Raw genomic sequence first — 24,426 nt, forward strand, 5'->3', positions numbered from 1 at the left:
TAACCGATCTCGAGGATCTCTACTACTATGAAAATAGGCTCTAAGGAGCCATCAATATCGTTCTAAGTCTCGAGATGGTCCCCGATCTCGAGTATCTCTGTCAAAATAAAAAAAATCTTAGGAGTTATTCATGTAAACCTAACTTCGAGGCGGTACCTTATCTCAAGGATTTCTGCTATTACAAGGGCGGGTCATTCACCCGATTCTTTGGCCCTCGAGCTACCTGAGCTCGAGCCAGTTTTCACTCGAGAATTACTAATAAAGCCCAAGGGCTATTTTCGCCTTCAGATCAAGTTGAACGCTCTCTCGGTTACTTTAGTCCAGGCGTATCCTCATCCGGGGTCTATCTATAACACCTTAGGGATATCTTCACTCTAAGTTCAAATCAAGTTTTTTAGGCCGCTCGAGCTCGAGCAAACTCTCACTCGGGGACTGTTTGTGAAAGTCTAAGGGCTATCTTTATTCTCAGATGTTCGAGCAAATTCTCCCTCGAGGACTATCAACGGGGTCTAAAGGGCTAAATATCGTTCTAAAATTCAAAGCCCCACCCTCACTCAATTCGAAGTCAGGGGTCCCAGAAGCCTAAGTTTGTATCAAGTCAATTTGAACTCAGTCCGAGGAACAACAAAGGGTTTCAGGGAATATCATATTAACCAATCAAGAACCGAGGGAATACCTACGCCCGGGTCCGGTGTTCGGACCGATCGGTAAAGTTGCATACTCAAATTCTCTACAAACGCAGACAAAAGGGAAATCCAGCGCAAATCAAAGACAAATTGAACAAACATTTTTATTAATAAATGATGATTACAAAAGCCCACAAGGGTTCCTTACACAGAAACAAAGAAGCAAAAATAACATCTAAAAGTCTAATCTATTCTTGGAGGTACATCCTCGGAAGCAATATCTGCGAGAACCATTTCCTCGGGGACCCCATTTCGGCCTTCCAAACGACGTCTTCAAGAACCTCCTCCGAAGTAGAAAAAGATGAAGAAGCAGAAAAAGATGAAGAAGCAGAAAAAGATGAGAAAGAGGTTGTAGCCTATCAAAGAGCAAAAGTTTTTGACAGGCAGGGAAAATTGTGGCTTGGTGAAAAATTTGGCGAGTATGGGTCTCTCCTGCACTACTATTTGGAAGCCACCTCTTGAGACATTGCACCGGTGTAGGATGCAAAAGTTAGTATTGTCACACCTCCTTTTTGCCTACGCCCGCAGGGGCGTAAAGTGAGTTTTTCCAATTAAAGGACAATCGAAACGAGATTTATGTATTTAATTCAGAGTCGCCACTTGGGAGATTTATGGTGTCACAAGTCACCGATTGAATCCCGAATCGAGGAAAAGATTGACTTTGTATTACAGTCCGCGAACCAGAAATCCGGATAAGGAATTTTGTTAACCCGGGAGAAGGTGTTAGGCATTTCCAAGTTCCGTGGTTCTAGCACGATTGCTCAACTGTCATATTCAGCTCATTTATCTGATTTTCTACATGTTGGACCTGTGTGCCAATTTTAACTCTTTCCCGCTTTCATTGTTGTTATTTTAAGAGAGAATTGCAACGTCACAAAAATACGTCTCGAACCACGCCACATCAATGCACCCGCAGTTATTGACGTATTTTGACTCCGATGAGATTTGGATTTGGGTCTCATAAATGTGCACCCGAGTTTAAGAAAGTAAATTATTAAAGGTGCGCCTAAAGCGACTAGCATATCATTATTTTGGGTAAGGCCGTGAAACTTTGCTAAACGGCCCATCCCGAAGTCTAAGTAATTTTACCAACACGTATAGAGGGCCCCGCAGCTTGTGTATTTTTGTTTGTTGAGCCTCGTCTCATTCATTATTATTATATTTTTTTTTTAAAAAGAAAGAATTTGCAACGTCGTGGAGATGCATCTCGAACCACGTCACAATCAATGTACCCGTGATTAGCGACACATTTCGACTTCGTTGAGATTTGGATTTGGGTCACATAAATGTGCACCTGGGTTTAAGAAGGTAATGTTATTTAAAGTACGCGCCTAAAGAGACTAACGCGTGGTTATTTTGGGAAATGGCCGTGAAGTTCGCGAAGCCGCCGATCCCGAGTTCTAAGTAATTAATACACATATTTGTGAGGGCCTCGCAATCTGTGCGTTTTATTTGGCGAGGCTCATCTCGTTTATTTTTAAAAAAAACGATCCTAAAGTGACTACATTTTTCTATTAAGTTCGCCTCTAAATACAAAATGAAGGTCCCAACCAATTGTTACTTAACTTTATTGTACGATTTTTAAGGATGGTCTTGTGATCGAGCCCGTTTCCTACGACCAGATTTCATGCGTTATTCGGGCCAAGTTCAGCTTTCGACTCATAGAAACGGATTCGAGTCTGATTTAACATACACAGGCTATTGCCAATTGCTTTACATGATGAAGCCAAACCCAATATTTCAACTTTTCGAGCAAATGGGCTGCCAACAATCATTATCTACCTACTGTTGACAATATTAAAACCTTCATAGCTAGTGAAACTAACAAGTTTAAACAGACAGGTTCAATAGAACAAACTCATGCTATCTTCATCATATTCCACTTATTTAACTAAACAGTTTGACAATAATGGGCATGCTTAACTATTCGGGAAAAACATAGTTAACTTGGAAGTTTGATTTTTAACTCTATGATACTAAAGTTGGTATTAAACTACTAAATTTACAACTAAGAAAGGCAAGTTAATGGTCCAATACAGTCCTTATCAAATACAAACTCCACAGTCCACATTCTTTATGGAGTTATAAAGATAGACTATACAACTGATCATTTATCTACTAAATTCCAGATGCACTAAGTACTACATTATTCGAGCATTTTCTTTTCACTTTTACATCTCACAGCTACATCACAGTGTGATTCGAAAGTGTACCTGGTAATAAACAATAAAAGAAGAAGAGGAGGATCAGCAGAGCAGTAGCAAACAACAACAATAACCAGCAACATAGTAACAGAACAACCCATTAACAGATCTAAAAAGACTAGTAGAATTCCAGCAGCACCCAATGAAACAGTAGCAAATAACCAATAGCAAACTCAGGAAAAACCACTTGAAACCCCAGAAATACCAAACAGCAACACCAATGAAACAGTAACAGTACTAGTTTTGATATTCAGCAGTAAAAGAAAAGACCTCACTTTTCAGTTTCTTAGCTTTCAAATACTAAACTTTTTAGGATTGAAACTAGCCTGTTTTTTCTCAAATTACTGAACTCTTAACTGTTAAAAATCCAGCCTAGACTCTCTGAAAAAAAAACGAAAGAAAAACTGATTTTTCTCTCCCAAAAAAAAAACAACCCCCACTAATTCTGTCCAGACCCCTATTTATCCCACACCTCAGCCCCTTTCCAGCTCTAAGGAGCACTTAGCTAATTAGGAAAGTATTTCTCCCCGCTACTACATGTTTTGTTCTCCTTTTAATTCACGTGTTCCCCACTAGAGTATGTTTTTCCCATTATCCCTTGTCCTTCCCTTTATTTAAATTCAAATAGGTATGAGCACCTATTTCTTAATCCATTTCCTTTCAACTTTCCCCCACCATTATGTTTTGTTCCCCATTAGTATTTAAGCAATTTATTAGTTTAATAGTACTTTAGTACCCTACTGTCAGAACATTAAACCAATTTCAAACCTTTCAATCCCAAAATACCCTCCTGAAGTCCCTGACATTACTGCCCTGCCCTAAACCTTTTAATCTGTAGAACTCTATAAGTTATAACCTTAACAACTGATTTCTAACTGATCACTAAAGTACTACAGCTATAACCAATTCACAACCAAATTCAAACAATGATTCAATTAGAATTGAAGCAATATGAATCAAATTATTATCAGGTTATTCTAACATTCAAGCATGTAAAACTAATCGATGACACTTATCCAATCGACTACACGAATTACAACACATACAATCAGTAGCAAATCAGAATCGAACAGGCACACAGGTGGTTCGAGTCGTATTAATAGAAACATGGATTTATAATAAAACTTAACTAATCGACAAAACTCATTCAAATCGATTATATAGTTTATCATATACTTGACCAATGTCCAGAAAAAGTTCGACCAAATAAAAGGTCATTGAAGAAGGACAAAAAGAATTGAAAAATCAATAAAACTAAACTAAACAAATAAACAGATATAAACAAATACAAAATGGAACAAACAGGAAAGGAAAAATACCTCTAGAACTCGGAAACTGGACGACCCTGACTTGGACTCTGACTCGGACTCTTTGAGGTCGAACGGACCTTAATCGAGTGTTCTCAACTGAGAACACTTCGACTAAGGTCGATTAGACCCCAAATCATCCTTTAATTTGGACAGATTTCAAACTTTGGTTTTCTAGGGTTCTTGGGGGTTCGATTTGGGGTTCGAATGGTTCTGGTCTGATTCGAACCAAACCAACGGTGGTTTGGTGACGAGGGAGGTCAGGGAGATGTCCGGTATGAGTTTGGGACTAGTTGGGGTAGGTTTAGGTTCTGCTCGAATCTTCGATTGAAGATTCGAGAAGCTGGAGGTTGATTCGAGGCAAACAGTTAGCGGATCTGTAACGAGGGTGGTCAAATGGCTTAGGGGTGTTAATTTGGTGACCGGCGGCGTTGTTGTCGTCGAGTTTCAGGCGGAGGTGTAACAATGGTAGCTAGGGTTTGGGTCTGGTCCGTCTCTGAGCTTGAGAGAGACGATGGGGTGAGAGGGGGTTTGATTTGGGACGTGGGGCAAGGGATTAGGGTTATATACGGGAGGGGCGTTTGATCTTGGCCGTTGGATCAATCACGATCAATGGCCTGGATCATTTTACTAATAGGCACGGTGTCGTTTGGAGTAGTATTAGGGCGGTCCGGGTTGGATCAAAAACGGGTTATGGGAGGAGTGGTCTGGACCGTTCGATCAAAACAAATAACCGGTCTAGATTGAGCGTGACAGAAACGACGTCGTTTGAGCGGTCGTTTTGCCAGATCGACTGGACCGGGTACAGGGGTGAATTTTGGGCCTGGTTTTGGTCAAAATAAAATGGCCCAGTTCCGATTTCTTTGGATTTTTCGCTTCTTCCTTTTCTTTTAACTTCTTTTTAATTCCTAATTATCAAAAATTAAATTCCAAAAAATCTTAAATTAAATTATAGAACTTAAATTAACTTGTTAAAAACACAAATTAACTTCTATTACAACTATTAACACAATTAAACATCAATTACAAACAAAATCACACAATTGGACTACAATACATATTTTGTGATTTTCGCTCTTTTAAAAACCAAATATGGTTCAATTAATTCCTAATTGCAAAATTAAATCCTAAATGTGCATGCAACATATATTTTGTATTTTTCCTTTAATAAAATGAAAACAAACATGCACAGACAAATACATATAATTAACAACATGCCACAAAAAAAACTCTCAAAATTTCGTATAAAGGAAAAATTATTTTATCTTGATTTTTGTTTTGGAGTAGTTCTTTGTGAAGCAAAAATCACGTGCTCACAACTGCCCTTCTTTGTCCGAAAACACGAAGAGTTTCCGTGCAAAGATAAAGTGAGCGAATACGAGCGATTTTTGCCCGTTCGGCTACTCCGTGTGAAACATTTTTGAAAGGCTTAACTGAACCTTTGCTTCAAAGATTTCCTACATATCCCTGGCTAAAAGGGAATCAGGTTAATGTAGTTTGGGAAGTTTTGGTAGCTGGGACTACCATGGGACTGCAATGTTGTTGTTACTGATGTTGCATGCTGTTACTACTGCTTTTTGATCTCCTTATTACACCGTGCCAAAATAAAACAAGAAGCTAGACTTAAACTAGGAATTACAAAATCTTATCTATCTTCGACTTGCTCTTGTAGTCTTCTTTCTGATTTCTGAAATGGGATTCATGCTGGAGGCATTTTTGTTGTAACCCTCCGCATTACTGACTTCTGACTTGATCTTGAAATGTATTCCTCTGTTCTGCAGGCGGGCTCCTGACTCCAATAGCGACTTTGCAAATAAATCAGCCTCTATTCTCTAGGCGGGCTCCTGACTTCAACCGCAACTTTATAGTAAACACCTCCATTCTACAGGCGGGCTCCTGACTCCTTCAACTTAAAATATGACAACCTCTGTTCTACAGGCGGGCTCCTGACACCTTTAGCTTAAAATATGACAACATCCGGTCTACAGGCGGGCTCCTGACTTCTTCAACTTAAAATATAACAACCTCCGTTCTACAGGCGGGCTCCTGACTTCTTCAACTTAAAATATAACAACCTCCGTTCTACAGGCGGGCTCCTGACTTCTTCAACTTAAAATATAACAACCTCCATTCTACAGGTGGGCTCCTGACTTCTTCAACTTAAAATTTAACAACCTCCGTTCTACAGGCGGGCTCCTGACTTCAACTACAACTCAAAATGTAATACCTCTATTCTCCAGGCGGGCTCCTGACTTCACTACTTCAACTTGAAATGACAACAACCTCCATTCTCCAGGCGGGCTCCTGACTTCAACTACAACTCAGAATGTAATACCTCCATTCTCCAGGCGGGCTCCTGACTTCACTACTTCCCAAAACATAATACCTCCATTCTCCAGGCGGGCTCCTGACTTCAACTACTTCTTAAAAATATAGCACCTCCATTCTCCAGGCGGGTTCCTGACTTCAACTACTTCTTAAAAATATAGCAGCTCCATTCTCCAGGCGGGTCCCTGACTTCAACTTCAACTTGAAATGACAACAACCTCCGTTCTACAGGCGGGCTCCTGATTTCAACTACAACTCAGAATGTAATACCTCCATTCTCCAGGCGGGCTCCTGACTTCACTACTTCCCAAAACATAATACCTCCATTCTCCAGGCGGGCTCCTGACTTCAACTACTTCTTAAAAATATAGCACCTCCATTCTCCAGGCGGGTTCCTGACTTCAACTACTTCTTAAAAATATAGCACCTCCATTCTCCAGGCGGGTCCCTGACTTCAACTTCAACTTGAAATGACAACAACCTCCATTCTCCAAGCAGGCTCCTGACTTCAACTACAACTCAGAACGTAATACCTCCATTCTCCAGGCGGGCTCCTGACTTCACTACTTCCCAAAACATAATACCTCCATTCTCCAGGCGGGCTCCTGACTTCAACTACTTCTTAAAAATATAGCACCTCCATTCTCCAGGCGGGTTCCTGACTTCAACTACTTCTTAAAAAAAATATAGCACCTCCATTCTCCAGGCGGGTCCCTGACTTTAACTTCAACTTGAAATGACAACAACCTCCATTCTTCAGGCGGGCTCCTGACTTCAACTACAACTCAGAATGTAATACCTCCATTCTACAGGCGGGCTCCTGACTTCACTACTTCCCAAAACATAATACCTCCATTCTCCAGGCGGGCTCCTAACTTCAACTTCTTCTTAAAAATATAGCACCTCCATTCTCCAGGCGGGCTCCTGACTTCAACAACGACTTAGAATATAACACCTCCATTCTTCAGGTGGGCTCCTGACTTCAACAACTTCTTAAAAATGCGTTTTATTGATGTTGCTCCTTCCTGCCTCCTGGACCATTTTCTTTCTAACTTGAAATTATCTTCTTTCAGAACTGCTTCCCTCAAAACTAGTGTTTCATTCCTCTGAAAACCGCTGGGGATAACATCGGTGTTTTGTTCAAAAATATGTTATTTTCCTCCTTTAAAGACTACTTCCCTTAAAGTTGGTGCTTTCCTTCCACTGGAACTACTTCCCTTAAGACTTGTGTTATCTTCCTTCCAAAATTGCTTCCTTTAAAACTTGTTTGGTCTTCTTCCGAAAACTGTTGGGGATACCATCTTTCCCCAAACTTGTGTTATCTTGCTTCTTCCCTAAGTGGGTACCGGACTTCCAGAAAATTTTCAAAATGAAAGAAAATTTTCTGCCCCAGTTTGACAATCTTTCTTGTATCATGATGTCTTTTCATCATCTATAACATTTTCTGTCCCTGCTTCAAATCAAAGACAAAAATTTTGTTAGTTTAAAACGTGGTGAGTGGTCGTGCCACTCCTGCTGGGGATGATTTTCTCTTTCTCCTTTCCCAGCTTTGTGTTCCATTACATTACCAAAGCTTGCTAGGGATGAGATTATTTGTTGGGGATGATATTCCTGCTGGCGATCATATTCCTGCTGGGGATGGTTTTCCCCTTCTTCTTTCCCTGCTCCGTGTTGTCCGACCCTCTTGGAACTTGGTCGATAATCTGCTAGGGATGCTCTTGTTTCTTGACAATTCTTTATTCACCAATTGTTGTTTCCCACTTTTCTCCATACTCTCCCCGAAATCCTAGACCAATCCATCATTTGGTCGTGCAACGAACATCTTTCTCGTTCCATTGCATTATCTTTGGCCCGTCCTATCCACATTGTGTTTTTGCACCATCTTGGCAACTGGTAATAAAATCTGAAAATCCTTTTCAAAAACAAACTGCTGGGGAGATAAAGTCTTTAAAAAAATGATGAATTCAAGAAAATAAGAGAAGAGTAGTTTTCTGAAAAAATGTTGGGGAGAAAAAAAAAAGAAAAGAACTTATCTGAACGGTACAACCAATCCCAATGATCACGTCGTGCATTTTGGATTAACCAACCCAGTCTATTTATATCAATCAATCTTTCTGATGGTCTTACTTTGTTGGGGATATATAAGCACCCAATTCTTTTGTCGACTCAACATCTTTGCACTGCTTGATGCCTCGACGGATCCTTTCCGTCAATCTTATCTTGTTTGCCTCTTTTGACCCTTTGTCGCCTCATAGTGCCCTTCGAGGGGTTTTCACTAATAAGACTCTCTCATTTTCCTCAACTCCCGTCACCTTATGGTGCCTGTGAAGGTTTTCACTGATAAGACTCTCTCATTTTATTTCTCTCAACTTCCGTCGCCTTATGGTGCCTGTGGAGGTTTTCACCGATAAGACTCTCTCATTTTATTTTATTTTTTTCAGCTGGGGATTGGAGTGTTGCCGATATGACTCTCTCTGCTGGGGATTCTTTCGGCTATCAATTCATTTCCTGCTTATGATCCTCTTCTCTGCTGGGGATCAGAGTGTTATTCTCGCCTTCCATTTGCATGACTTGACACTTCTCGGATACTGATCGGGAGGTCTTTTTTGGACATCAATATGGGTTTTTGCATATGGCTAAAAGAAAAGGGGTATCAAAAGGTTCAAAAATAATTTTGATGGATAAAACATTACAGCTCTTGGAATCAAACTTCCTTCCCAAAGTTACAAACACAACTTCTGCCCCAGTTTCTTGCTTGGGGATTTTTATTTTTTGTTACACTATGACCGAGCCGTGAGGCGCCTACGTATCCTTTTTGAGGAATCAGGTCAAACGTAGTTCCCAATTCCTTTGTTTTTCTTGTGACTTTTCTTTTGTCTTTATTATCATTATTTTTCTCTTCTCTTTTCTTTCATTTTCATTACTGATTCCAAAAGAGGGGTATGAAAGAATAAATAAGGCTCAAAAGGGGAAGCAAAGGTTAAAGTGTTTGGATGGAAGAACAAATTGTCTACGTCATTTCATTCTCCGATACCATGCCAAATGCAAACAAACAACAATTACAATCAAAAGAAATCATACATAGTATCTCTTAACTGCGTCAGAATTGATAGATATGTCAGCGCATTTCCCTTCGATATCTGTTAAACATAAAGCCCATTGGACAACACTCTGGTTACAATGAATGGCCCTTGCCAATTCGAGGTGAACTTGCCTTTTGCTTCGGCCTGATGTGGCAGGATTCGTTTCAACACCTGCTGCCCCACTTCAAATTTTCTGGGGCGCACCTTCTTGTTGTAGGCTCTTGCCATTCTCCTTTGATACAATTGGCCATGGCATACTGCTGCCAATCTCTTTTCATCAATCAAGCTCAACTACTCCAATCGGGCTTTGACCCATTCATCATCATCAATCCCAGCCTCAACGACAATCCGGAGGGACGAGATTTCAACCTCTGCTGGTATCACTGCTTCAGTTCCGTATACCAACGAATAAGGAGTTGCACCTACTGAAGTGCGAACAGTAGTGCGATATCCCAACAATGCAAGTGGTAGCTTTTCATGCCATTGTCTGGACCCTTCAACCATTTTCCTCAATATCTTCTTTATGTTTTTGTTGGCTGCCTCAACCGCTCTATTCGCCTTGGGACGATATGGGGTGGAATTACGGTATGTAATCTTAAACTGTTGACATACCTCTTTCATTAAATTGCCGTTAAGATTAACACCATTATCCTTGATGATCACTTTTGGGATCCCAAATCTACAGATGATATGGGAATGAACAAAATCCACCACCGCCTTCTTGGTTACCGACTTGAAAGTTTTAGCTTCAACCCACTTAGTGAAATAATCGATGGTCACCAGAATGAACCTATGACCGTTGGTAGTTGCCGGCTCAATAGGTCCAATGACATCCATGCCCTAGACAACAAATGGCCATGGTGCTGACATTGTATGCAATTCTGTCAGCGGAGAATGAATCAGATCTCCGTGTGTCTGACACTGATGGCATTTCCGCACGAAACTGATACAATCATACTCCATAGTGAGCCAATAGTACCCTGCTTGAAGAATCTTCTTCGCCAATACATATCCGTTCATATGTGGCCTACAAACTCCAGCATGTACCTCTGTCATAACTGTCGTGGCTTGACTAGCATCTATACATCTCAGCAATCCCAAATCTGGTGTTCTTTTGTACAACACTCCTCCACTGAGGAAAAATCCATTTGCCAGTCGCCAAATGGCTCTCTTTTGATCTCCGGTGGCCTGCTCCGGGTATATCCCCATCCTGAGGTATTCCTTGACATCATAGAACCATGGTTCACCATCCAGTTCTTCCTCTAACATGTTGCAATAAGTGTGCTGATCACGAACCTGAATATGCAACGGGTCAACATGAATTTTGTCTGGGTGGTGCAACATTGATGCTAAGGTGGCCAAAGCATCGATAATCTCATTATGAACTCTTGGGATGTGTCTGAACTCCACTAATCGAAATCGCTTGCTTAGATCGTGCAAACATTGTCGATATGGTATGAACTTCAAATCCATTGTTTCCCATTCACCCTGAATCTGATGCACCAGGAGGTCCGAGTCTCCCAAGACCAAGACGTCCTGGACATCCATGTCTGCAACTAGTCGTAGACCCAAAATGCATGCCTCATACTCAGCGATGTTGTTGGTACAATAGAAGCGCAGCTGAGCCGTAATAGGATAATGATGTCCTGTTTCAGAAATAAGTACCGCTCCTATTCCAACTCCCTTCGCATTTGCGGCTCCATAAAAAAAAAGTTTCCATCCTGGTTCCTTGGTCATTTCCAACTCATCTATATGCATCACTTCTTCATCTGGAAAATACGTCCTCAAGGGCTCATATTCTTCATCAACAGGATTCTCGGCAAAGTGATCAGCCAATGCTTGGGCCTTCATGGTCGTCCTCGTCACATAGACGATGTCGAATTCTATGAGTAATATCTGCCATTTCACCAATCTCCCTGTGGGCATAGGCTTCTGGAAAATATACTTCAGTGGATCCAAGCGTGAAATGAGATAAGTAGTATATGATGACAGATAGTGCTTCAATTTCTGGGCCACCCAAGTTAGGGCACAACATGTCTTCTCGAGTTGAGTGTACTTAACCTCATAGCCTGTAAACTTCTTGCTGATATAATAGATGGCTTGCTCCTTCCTTCTTGTAATGTCGTGTTGCCCCAGTACGCAGCCAAACGAATTCTCCAGGACCGTTAGATAAAGAATTAACGGTCTTCCTAGCTCAGGTGGAACCAACACAGGTGGATTTGATAAATATCCTTTGATTTGGTCAAATGCTTCCTGACATTCTGCCATCCATTCTACCGCAACATCTTTCTTCAGTAGCCGAAAAATGGGTTCACAAGTTGCTGTGAGTTGAGCAATAAACCTGCTGATATAATTCAACCTTTCCAATAGACTCATTACTTCTGTCTTGTTCTTCGGCGGTGGCAAATCTTGGATGGATTTGATCTTTGACGGGTCCAACTCAATGCCTCGCCGACTAACGATGAATCCCAACAACTTTCCAGATGGAACACCAAATACACAGTTGGCCGGGTTGAGCTTAATATCGTACCTTCGAAGTCTTTGGAAAAACTTCCTTAGGTATGCTGCGTGGTCTTCCTGATGCTTGGATTTTATGATCACATCGTCCACGTATACTTCAATCTCTTTGTGTATTATGTCATGAAACACAGTAGTCATTGCTCTCATGTACGTTGCCCCAGCATTCTTCAAACCAAATGGCATTACCCGATAGCAATAAGTCCCCCACGGCGTAATGAAAGTCGTCTTTTCTGCATCTTCTTCATCCATCAGAATCTGATGATACCCAGCATAGCAATCCACAAAAGACCCGATCTCACGTCCGGCACAATTATCGATCAAGATATGGATGTTGGGTAATGGAAAGTTATCCTTTGGGTTTGCCCTGTTCAAATTGCGGTAATCGACACACACCCTGATCTTCCTATCTTTCTTCGGCACTGGCACCACATTAGCCAACCAATCAGGATATCGAGTGACCCGAATAACCTTTGCTTGCAGCTGCTTTGTTACTTCCTCTTTAATCTTCACACTCATGTCTGTTTTGAACTTCCTTAATTTCTACTTGACGGGAGGGCATGCCGAGTTAATGGGCAATTTGTGAACCACTAAATCCGTGCTTAACCCCGGCATGTCATCATACGACCATGCAAAAACGTCTTTGAACTCAATAAGTGCTTTGATTAGTTCTTCCCTGATATTCGGTGCAATGTGGATGCTTATTTTAGTTTCCCTGATATCATCTGCATCCCCTAAATTGATGGCTTCTGTGTCATTTAAGTTGGGCTTGGATTTCTCTTCAAATTGGCTTAACTCTCTGTTTATCTCTTCGAAGGCTTCATCCTCATCGTATTCCGATTCATCATCATAATCGACCTCTTGTACAATTAGTTCGGAATCAGATTGATTTTTTTAGACCAGGTTGAAGATCCGTTGTGCATGCCATGTCATTAGAACCAATATAAAGAGAACTGTTCAGAAAGAGAAAAAAAGAAAACAAAATTAAAACAAAATAAGAAGAGAAAAGCTTTCACTTTTTTTAAAAATACGGGATAACAGAGTTTCACACTTTGCCGAATACAAAATAAAACTGGATTACAACCCCGGAATAATCCAAAAAAACAAGAAAGAAAAATCAAAGCCTACTACCAAGACTCCCTCCGGGTAGGAAGGGGAGTAGCCATCCAATTGCTGATATTTGCCCTAGGCCCCACAAACTGTACATCTAACCTACTGGACCCTTCTCCAGCTTCTATCATGTTGACATCGGCGAACAGCCTTTCAAAGCCCTCATTCAAATCTCCATCTGGCCCAATCAGTGGTCCGAGAACTTTCGGGACCGATAACTTTCTGATACCTGCTCTGACAAATGATCTGGATAAGCGCGAGATTGGCTTGGGAAGGACCCAGACTCTTTTCTTCAACTTGCGGGCCCGACTCACATCTGCCGTTGTAGGCTTGAACCTCAACCCAAAGGTATCCAAATTTTTAGGCAAAAAAACCGGCTGGACAATACCCTGAAGATCAGCCCCTAAACCTTTGCCTAGCACAAACCCGTTCTTCAACATCTCCGAGGCTACCATGACAGTTGCAACTGCTATTTTGGGAAGTGGGATGCTTTCACCTTCGGGAACTTTGTCCCCTAAAATCGTATCGAAAACCTGGTAAACCCACGATCCCTTATCATCATCAGTCTCTATGAAGGGTACGATGGCATCACTTACGACGCTTGCATTGTCTTCCCCATGTACTACGATCTCTTGCCTATCCCACTCGAATTTAACCACCTGATGTAATGTAAAAGTCACTGCTTTGATGGCGTGGATCCAGGGTCGCCCCAACAGAAGATTATATGACACTGCCACGTCTAACACTTGAAACTCCATGGTGAACTCGATTGGACCAATTGTTAATTCAAGTATGATGTCACCCACTGTGTCTGTACCACCACCATCAAACCCTCGAACATAGATGTTGTTCTTGTGAATCCTATCACCATCGACCTTCAGTTTGTTCAATGTGGTCAAAGGACAGATATTGGCACTGGACCCATTATCAATCAGTACTCGAGTGACTACCGAGTCTTCGCACTTCACGGTCAAATAAAGGGCTCTATTATGTTCTGTACCCTCCACGGGCAACTCGTCGTCTGAAAAAGTGACCATGTTGACCTCGAAAATCTTGTTTGCTATTTTCTCCAGATGGTTCACAGACATCTTATCCGGAACATGGGCTTCGTTCAGAATTTTAATCAATATCTGGCGGTGCTCGTCTGAATGGATCAACAAAGATAACAATGAGATATGTGCTGGGGTCTTCCTCAACTGCTCCACAATGGAGTAATCTTGCGCCTTCATTTTCTTTAAAATTCTTCTGCCTCTTCCTCGGTAACTGAATTCTTTGTCGCTACTAGATTGACCCTTCTTAACTCTGCGGGAGCAAAACACCTTCCCGAATGAGTTAACCCCTGTGCCTCACATATTTCCTCCACAACTTCCTTCCCCTTATGCATTACCATTACTTGACTGTAGCTCCATAGCACAACTTTCTCGCTGATTATCGGCAACTGCATTACTGGCCTGATAACAACTGGTCCTATGCATGCCCCCTTCATGGCTACTGGCTTGCTTGATATCCCTTGCACCGTTACTTTGACCGGCTCTGGATTCTTGGCAACATCAGATGAACTCTTCCCCATCACCACCACTGGCTTGCCTTCTACCCTTTCCGACTGTACTACCGTCTTTCCACTGATTAACTTTTCTTTTGGACTGGCACGGATCATCATTACCATTTGTGAGGGCTTCTTGAGCTTCCCTCATTCGTGCACTAGTTCGATCATGTGGGCTCCATGGTGTGCCGGCAACGGGTTTTGATTGATGTTAGGTGCCTCTGGCTCCTAGACCTCGATCCTATTTGTGTCAATAAGATCTTGTATAGCAGTCTTCAACTTCCAACACTTCTCAGTATCATGCCCGGGAGCCCCCGAACAATATTCACAGCTTACCGAGTGGTCCAGATTTTTGGGAAGGGGATTTGGCAATTTGGGTTCCACAGGACTCAATAGGCCTAACTACCTCAATTTGTGGAACAGAGTAGTATAGGTTTCTCCCAGCGGAGTGAATGTTCTCTGCCTCTGCACCCTTTCATTCCTGAAAGTCTGATTCCCACGGAAACCTGGTCCCGAAGGATTCCTGTAGGCCCTTGGTGGTGGATATGTGTTTTGTGGAGGTGGATATGTGTTTTGTGGAGGTGGATATATATATTTTGTGGAGGTGGATATATATTCTGGGGAGCCAGCGCACGCCATTGCGGGCGAGCGGGAGGCTGGGTGTAAGTTTGGGCGTGATGGACAGAGAAATGTGGCTCTTGTGGTAGGTAGTAGGGTTGTGGAAGGCCGTATGGAATGTGTGGGTAATTTGAGTGATGAGGTCTAGGTTGGTAGTGAGGGGGGGACCTCTGGATCTGGACCAAGTACCTGCCTCGACTGTTGCGACATCTTCTCTTTTCTTTTTCCGAGCGCCCCTCCCGTACCGCTCTAGATGGCCTGAGTGGTTGCTTTAATCGCCGAATAGCTCAGGATTTTGTTGGACTTAAGTCCCTCTTCAATCATACCGCCCATTTTTACTACTTCGTTGAAAGATTTGCCAACTGACGTCACCAGGTGACCGAAGTAAGTTGGCTCCAGAGTCTGCAGAAAGTAGTCCACCATCTCCCTCTCTCTCATCGGAGGATCAACTCTTGCCGCCTGCTCTCTCCAGCAGAACCCAAATTCTCGGAAGCTTTCCCCGGGCTTCTTCTCAAGTTTCAGCAATGTGAGACGGTCAGGGACGATCTCAAGGTTATACTGGAAGTGGCCTGCAAAGGCTTGTGCCAGATTGTCCCAGGTGTACCACCTGCTAGGATCCTGTCTTGTGTACCATTCCAGTGCAGACCCGCTTAGACTTTGACCAAAATGAGCTATCAACAGCTCGTCTTTTCCCCCGGCTCCTCTCATCTTACTGCAAAAACCTCGCAGATGTGCCATTGGATCACCGTGCCCCTCGTATAGATCAAACTTTGGCATCTTGAACCCTGCCGGCAATTGAATGTCGGGGAACTGGCACAGATCTTTGTAGGCCACACTAACTTGGTTGCCTAACCCATGGATATTCCTGAAGGACTGCTCCAGGCTTTTAAACTTTCGAAGCACTTCGTCTTGCTCTGGGCTCTTAGCCGGCTTTTCAGTTTCTACCGGTATCTCGAAGTGAGTATTATAAGTATGAGGCTCGGGAGCTTTGAAGGTTGGTTCAGGGGGGTAATATTGGTTATCGTGAGCCTGAAACAACGGCTCGCTGGATGATCTTTGCAGTGTGGCTGGTGGGGGTGCCACGAAAATAGGAACATTTGGTGGAGGAGGGTTCTGATTGGGTTGTGAAGCTTGGGGATCATAGGCATTTCTTCCCTGATAGTATTGGTGACTGGGGAAGCTTGTCGAAGAGCCAGGGGGAGGGTATTCCGGCGGGCGTCCTGGTGGGAGAGTGGGAGTAACGGGAGGGCCAGACACTTTTTGTACTCTAGCTAAGGCCAGCTGCATTTCTTTCATCTCCTGTCTCATCTTATCCATTTCCTCCTTCAGCATTTGATTCTCCGTCCTTTCATCCTCGACACTTTGGTTTGAACTAGTCATGCTTTTTAGTACGGGCCCTTTGGATCTTGTTTGGTAATGGTAATTTGCCAGAACGTTCTAACAAACTAACTGGTTCGAAATCTCTAGAAAAACAACAAACTTGTTAGCGTTAGAGTTTAACACATATTGCAATTTCACGTTGGGGGATGCAATGTTCCTAGGCAGTTTAACCATTTCTAACATGTCCTTGCTTCGACCGCATGCGTCATTCCGGCTTACTTTGTTTGTGCCTCGTTTAAGTGTTTCTGAAGCTTTCTTTATCTCTCTTTTTATTTCTTTCTTTTCCTTTCTTTTATTCACTTTGCCTTTCTCTTTTTCTTTTTAGTGGTGGTCGAATCTTATGTGGATTGCCTACGTATCATGTTCCTGCATGAATTAGACCGGGCGTAGTTCTGCTACAAGTGCGGAGAATAGAGACACCATTTTTGGATTTTTCAACCTTTACTAGCAAAACATTTTATTACAAGGCAAAACATTTTTGAAAGGAAATTGACAGACTTGATACATACTACAGACTTTATGCCAAAAAGGGAAATACAAACTCCGACGGACAACAGACTCAAACTATGAGGAAAATATAGACTCAAACTATGAATGTTTCAGAGTTTTGAATTTTGGCGCCCGCGGGGCGTCGTTCGGCCTCGCCGCGGGCTTTGGTGCAAGGCCCCTTTGCAGATCTTTCAAATCTTCCATGATCTGGTGGACATAAATCATTATTGAAGCACAGAAGGTGGTACGGGACATATCCTCACAAGCTAGGCACTTTATGGTGATGTAGTGCCTGATATCGTCGATTCTTCCCTTGATTCTGTCCCTTTCCATAAGCAATCACTCTATTTATTGATTCCGCATCCCTAGCATTTGAGCGTTGTAAAGGAGTTGATCCTGAAACTCATTCATCTGTTTCTCTATTCGGGCCATTAGATCATAGTAGCGCTTCCTATCTGCTCTGGCATATCGGGCTTGTCTGAAGATCCGCTCTTTGAGAGTGGATATTGTTTCTCTCAATATAGCGATGTTCCTTTCGTAGTCCCCCTTCATTTGTTGCATTGACCGTGCTCGCTCTTCTGCCTTCTTTATCCATTTCACCTGGATTCTTGCTAGACCAACTTTATATTTTTCCCGGTCTTCTTGATACTCGAGGACTTTCTTCTTTAGACCGTTTATGAGCCTTTCATCAGCCCGGCTTCTCTTCGGGTTTCTGGTAGCTATTTTCATTTCCTGGATTTGAGTTTTGAGGACCTCGTTTTCCTGAGCTAGTTTTCTCTTTTCTCCCTCATCTGCAGCGATATGCAAATCTTTCTCAAATTTCAAATCTATAACTTGCTTCTCCAACTTGCCAATTGTAACCTTGTACTCGTGCTCTTTAGACAACCAATCCCACTGTTCTTGCGACGCCTTGACAAATTCTTGGAGATGGGGTCTTTTAGCCGGCCTTCCGTGCTCGAGTTCTCTCATGTACTAAGCAAGGTATCCTGGCGCCACTTCGACTTTGGCCTGATCCTGTACGCAAGTATCTGCTTTTAAATATTAGCATTCACTTCAGATCTGATGGACTATTGCTTCAGGGAACTATCCGTCAGGGCTAATCTCAATCACTTGAGCACTAAGATTTTCCTCCTGTGGCACTGTTTGGCATCTCCCGAGTTGTCTCAAAACCCGATATAGCGCGTAAGGCTGAATGCTCTTGAGCCCCATCAATAAAAAGTGGGTCCTAGCTGCCGGCATATGGATGACCTCGTCAATGGGCAACCATCCTAGTGTCCACTGTATTTGGCTGGTGGTGAGGGTCCGAAAGAATGATGTCCACGCCGTAACTCCTTCGGGTAGACTGACCCCCTTGATTCTTGTGTAGAACTCTTCTATGCAAGTTTTCTTCGAGGAACCATAACTCAAGAGCTGGGAACGGTGGCAGAGATGCTCAGTCATCCATATTTGTAGTAACAAGTTACACCCCTCGAAAAAGTTCCCTTTGGCTTTGCAGGCTGTGAGAGCTCGGAAGATATCAGATACTATCATAGACGCAAGAGTGCTTTCATCTTGAGTGAGCAAGGTACTGACAACCCCGGCTATTTTCAGATCAATGTTTCCGTCTTTCCTTGGAAATACCAAAAGGCCCCAAAAGGTTATCATAAAAGCCACTCGTCTATGCTCGTCCCATTTCTGACGGTTACTTTTGCTGCATAACTTGTTACCCGGGTTGTTGAATCCTCCGACATGACCGTATCTGTCGTATATGAAGCGCGGATTACAAAAACCTGCGGCCAAATCTGGGTTATGGACCATCCTGGGGATCTTTAACGAATCTAAAAACCGATGCACAATGACAGCTCTTGGAGTAACCAGGTATTTTTGCCTCAACGGAACTTCAGCATTTCCGATGTACCCGGCTATTTCCTCCAAAGACGGGGTGAGTTTAAAATCGGAGAAGTGGAAGACATTGTGTGCCGGGTCCCAGCAGGTGACCAAAGCTCTTATGATATCCCCCCGAGGCTGGATTTTCAATAAACCCGTAAGACCTTTTAGAGATTTCTTGACCTCATCTTTCCCTACACCACCTAAATCATCCCACCATAGCCGCAACTTGAAAGAGATTTTAGTCATTATTGAAAAAGGTTCATGTTGCATCGTGCTCATCCTGCACATTTTTAAGGTGATTAAGCAAAAAATAAAATTTATTTGACTCAACCAATTGGTTTTTTTTTAAAATTTTCACAGATTAAAAGAAAGATTCGATTCCGAACACGACCTTTCAGCACTTCGGGAACGAAGATGAGGCTGGGTGAGTCAACCGGTCAACAATCCAAAAAATGACTACAAGCGGTCGTTTATGCAAAGTCAGCCTTCCGGCGTCCCTTTTGGAAACATTCGGCTATTTTGACAAAAACGGCGTCACTCGACTTATTTATGAAAAAAATTAAAATTTTGACATTTTTGTAAAGGGGAGGTTGGACCCAATGAGGGTTGCCTACGTATCCCGCACCCTGTGAGAATCAAACCGGCGTAGTTCGGGTAGATAAAACAAACTTCTTTTGAAAACAAGACTCTTTTCAATGGCAAATAAAACCATTTTTCATAAACAAAACCTTTTTTTTTTCATTTTCTCAAAAATTCGACAGAGTTTCGACGCTGTTTGGACATTGATTTTTTTTCAAAATAGGCGATTAACTACCTCTATCTCTCTTTCCTCAAAGTATTCAAAAGTCGGTCAGCATGCAAGTCCGAAGCAAACAAATGCACAGGTAGCAAGTTGGATGCATCAGGATGGTCTTTTGTCGTTTTGGTACACCTGTCCTAGAAAGACCCAACCCCTGTGTTGAGCCTCTAAAGTCAAATGAACATGATGCAAACAAATGTTCCTACTAGGGATCCGGCATGAAGCTGAGTTATTATAGGTTCGTAACCTGGGTATTTGTTCTAGACTGTGTACCCGAGCGGACAACTCGAGTCGAGGAGGGGGCTACGTACCGGGGACCTACGAGATCGTCCGGCTTTGTAACTTGTTCGGCCTCTTTCTTATTTCAGGGTATGACACTAATAGAATAGGGAGTCTCAACCAGTAAGCACATCCCCGGAGGTGAGAAGAGAAGGGTTTCGTAGCAGTTTATATACAGTTCAGATAATATTAAAGCGATAAAAGCAACATTTTGCACATTTAGGCCAAAACATGTAATAAGATCAAATAATAAATGAAACCAAATAATAACAATTATTCCAGGCTCGAATTCTTGAACCCTGAACCAGAGATTCTGGGTTATCTCCCCAGCAGAGTCGCTAGAGCTGTCACACCTCCTTTTTGCCTACGCCCGCAGGGGCGTAAAGGGAGTTTTTCTAATTAAAGGACAATCGAAACGGGATTTATGTATTTAATTCAGAGTCTCCACTTGGGAGATTTATGGTGTCCCAAGTCACCGGTTGAATCCCGAATCGAGGAAAAGATTGACTCTGTATTACAGTCCGCGAACCAGAAATCCGGATAAGGAATTCTGTTAACCCAGGAGAAGGTGTTAGACATTCCTGAGTTCCGTGGTTCTAGCACGGTTTCTCAACTATCATATTTGGCTCATTTATCTGATTTTCTACATGTTGGACCTGTGTTCCAATTTTAACTCTTTCCCGCTTTCATTGTTGTTATTTTAAGAGAGAATTGCAACGTCGCGAAAACACATCTCGAACCACGCCACATCAATGCACCCGCGGTTATTGACGCATTTCGACTCCGATGAGATTTGGATTTGGGTCTCATAAATATGCACCGAGTTTAAGAAAGTAAATTATTAAAGGCGCGCCTAAAGCGACTAGCGTATCATTATTTTGGGTAAGGCCGTGAAACTTTGCTAAACGGCCCATCCCGAAGTCTAAGTAATTTTACCAACACGTATAGAAGGCCCCGCAGCTTGTGTATTTTTGTTTGTCGAGGCTCGTCTCATTCATATTTTTTTAAAAGCAATTTGAAACGTCGTCGTCGTGGAGATGCATCCCGAACCACATCACAATCAATGTACCCATGATTAGCGACACATTTCGACTTCGTTGAGATTTGGATTTGGGTCACATAAATGTGCACCCGGGTTTAAGAAGGTAATGTTATTTAAAGTGCGCACCTAAAGAGACTAACGCGTGGTTATTTTGGGAAATGGCCGTGAAGTTCGCTAAGCGGTCGATCCCGAGTTCTAAGTAATTAATACACACATTTGTGAGGGCCCCGCAATCTGTGCGTTTTATTTGGCGAGGCTCATCTCGTTTATTTTAAAAAAAAATGATCCTAAAGTGAATACATTTTTCTATTAAGTTCGCCTCTAAACACAAAATGAAGGTCCCAACCAATTGTTACTTAACTTTATTGTACGATTTTTAAAGATGGTCTTGTGATCGAGCCCGTTTCCTACGACCAGATTTCATGCGTTATTAGGGCCAAGTTCAGTGTTCGACTCACAGAAACGGATTCGAGTCTGATTTAACATACACAGGCTATTGCCAATTGCTTTACATGATGAAGCCAAACCCAATATTTCAACTTTTCGAGCAAATGGGCTGCCAACAATCATTATCTACCTACTGTTGACAATATTAAAACCTTCATAGCTAGTGAAACTAACAAGTTTAAACAGACAGGTTCAATAGAATAAACTGATGCTATCTTCATCATATTCCACTTATTTAACTAAACAGTTTGACAATAATGGGCATGCTTAACTATTCGGGAAAAGCACAGTTAACTTGGAAGTTTGATTTTTAACTCTATGATACTAAAGTTGGTATTAAACTACTAAATTTACAACTAAGAAAGGCAAGTTAATGGTCCAATACAATCCTTATCAGATACAAACTCCACAGCCCACATTCTTCATGGAGTTATAAAGATAGACTATACAACTGATCATTTATCTACTAAATTCCAGATGCACTAAGTACTACATTACTCGAGCATTTTCTTTTCACTTTTACATCTCACAGCTACATCACAGTGTGATTCGAAAGTGTACCTGGTAATAGACGATAGAAGAAGAAGAGGAGGATCAGCAGAGCAGTAGCAAACAGCAACAGCAATAACCAGCAACACAGTAATAGAACAACTCAGTAACAGATTTAAAAAGACCAGCAGAATTCCAGCAACACCCAATGAAACAGTAGCAAATAACCAATAGCAAACTCATGAAAAACCACTTGAAACCCCAGAAATACCAACCAGCAACACCAATGAAACAATAACAGTACTAGTTTTGATATTCAGCAGTAAAAGAAAAGACCTCACTTTTCAGTTTCTTAGCTTTCAAACTCTGAACTTTTTAGGATTAAAACCAGCCTGTTTTTTCTCAAATTACTGAACTCTTAACTGTTAAAAATCCATCCTAGACTCTCTGGAAAAAACCGAAAGGAAAACTAATTTTTCTCTCCCAAAAAAAAACAACCCCCCCAATTCTGTCCAGACCCCTATTTATACCCAAACCTCAGCCCCTTTCCAGCTCTAAGGAGCACTTAGGTAATTAGGAAAGTATTTCTCCCCACTACTGCATGTTTTGTTCTCCTTTTAATTCACTTGTTCCCCACTAGAGTATGTTTTTCCCATTATCCCTTGTCCTTCCCTTTATTTAAATTCAAATAGATATGGGCACCTATTTCTTAATCCATTTCCTTTCAACCTTCCCCCACCATTATGTTTTGTTCCCCATTAGCATTTAAACAATTCATTAGTTTAATGGTACTTTAGTATCCTACTGTCAGAACATTAAACCAATTTCAAACCTTTCAATCCCAAAATACCCTCCTGAAGTCCCTGACATTACTGCCCTGCCCTAAACCTCTTAATCTGATGGTAGAACTCTATAAGTTATAACCTTAACAACTGATTTCTAACTGATCACTAAAGTACTACAGCTATAACCAATTCACAACCAAATTCAAATAATGATTCAATTAGAATTGAAGCAATATGAATCAAATTATTATCAGGTTATTCTAACATTCAAGCATGTAAAACTAATCGACGACACTTATCCAATCGACTACACGAATTATAACACATACAATCAGTAGCAAATCAGAATCGAATAGGCACACAGGTGGTTCGAGTCGTATTGATAGAAACAGGGATTTATAATAAAACTTAACTAATCGACGAAACTCATTCAAATCGATTATATAGTTTATCATATACTTGACCATGACCAGAAAAAGTTCGACCAAATAAAAGGTCATTGAAGAAGGACAAAAAGAATTGAAAAATCAATAAAACTAAACTAAACAAATAAACAAATATAAACAAATACAAAATGGAACAAACAGGAAAGGAAAAATACCTCCAGAACTCGGAAACTGGACGACCCTGACTTGGACTCTGACTCGGACTCTTTGAGGTCGAACGGACCTTAATCGAGTGTTCTCAACTGAGAACACTTTGCCTAAGGTCGATTAGACCTCAAATCATCCTTTAATTTGGACAGATTTCAAACTTTGGTTTTCTAGGGTTCTTGGGGGTTCGATTTGGGGTTCGAACGGTTCCGGTCTGATTCGAACCAAACCAACGGTGGTTTGGTGACGAGGGAGGTCAGGGAGATGTCCGATATGAGTTTGGGACTAGTTGGGGTAGGTTTAGGTTCTACTCGAATCTTCGATTAAAGATTCGAGAAGCTGGAGGTTGATTCGAGGCAAACAGTTAGCGGATCTGTAACGAGGGTGGTCAAATGGTTTAGGGGTGTTAATTTGGTGACCGGCGGCGTTGTTGCCGCCGGGTTTCAGGCGGAGGTGTAACAATGGCGGCTAGGGTTTGGGTCTGGTCTGTCTCTGAGCTTGAGAGAGACGATGGGGTGATGTGGGGTTTGGTTTGGGGTGTGGGGGTAAGGGATTAGGGTTATATACGGGAGGGGGCGTTTGATCTTGGCCGTTGGATCAATCACGATCAATGGCCTGGATCATTTTACTAATAGGCATAGTGTCGTTTGGAGTAGTACTGGGGCGATCCGGGTTGGATCAAAAACGGGTTATGGGAGGAGTGGTCTGGACCGTTCGATCAAAACAAATCACCGGTCCAGATTGAGCGTGACAGAAACGACGTCATTTGAGCGGTCGTTTTGCCAGATCGACTGGACCGGGTACATGGGTGAAATTTGGGCCTGGTTTTGGTCAAAATAAAACAGCCCAGTTCCGATT

The sequence above is a fragment of the Nicotiana tabacum genome, chromosome 8 (genome assembly GCF_000715075.1).
Source record: "Nicotiana tabacum cultivar K326 chromosome 8, ASM71507v2, whole genome shotgun sequence".
Lineage (NCBI taxonomy): Eukaryota > Viridiplantae > Streptophyta > Magnoliopsida > Solanales > Solanaceae > Nicotiana > Nicotiana tabacum.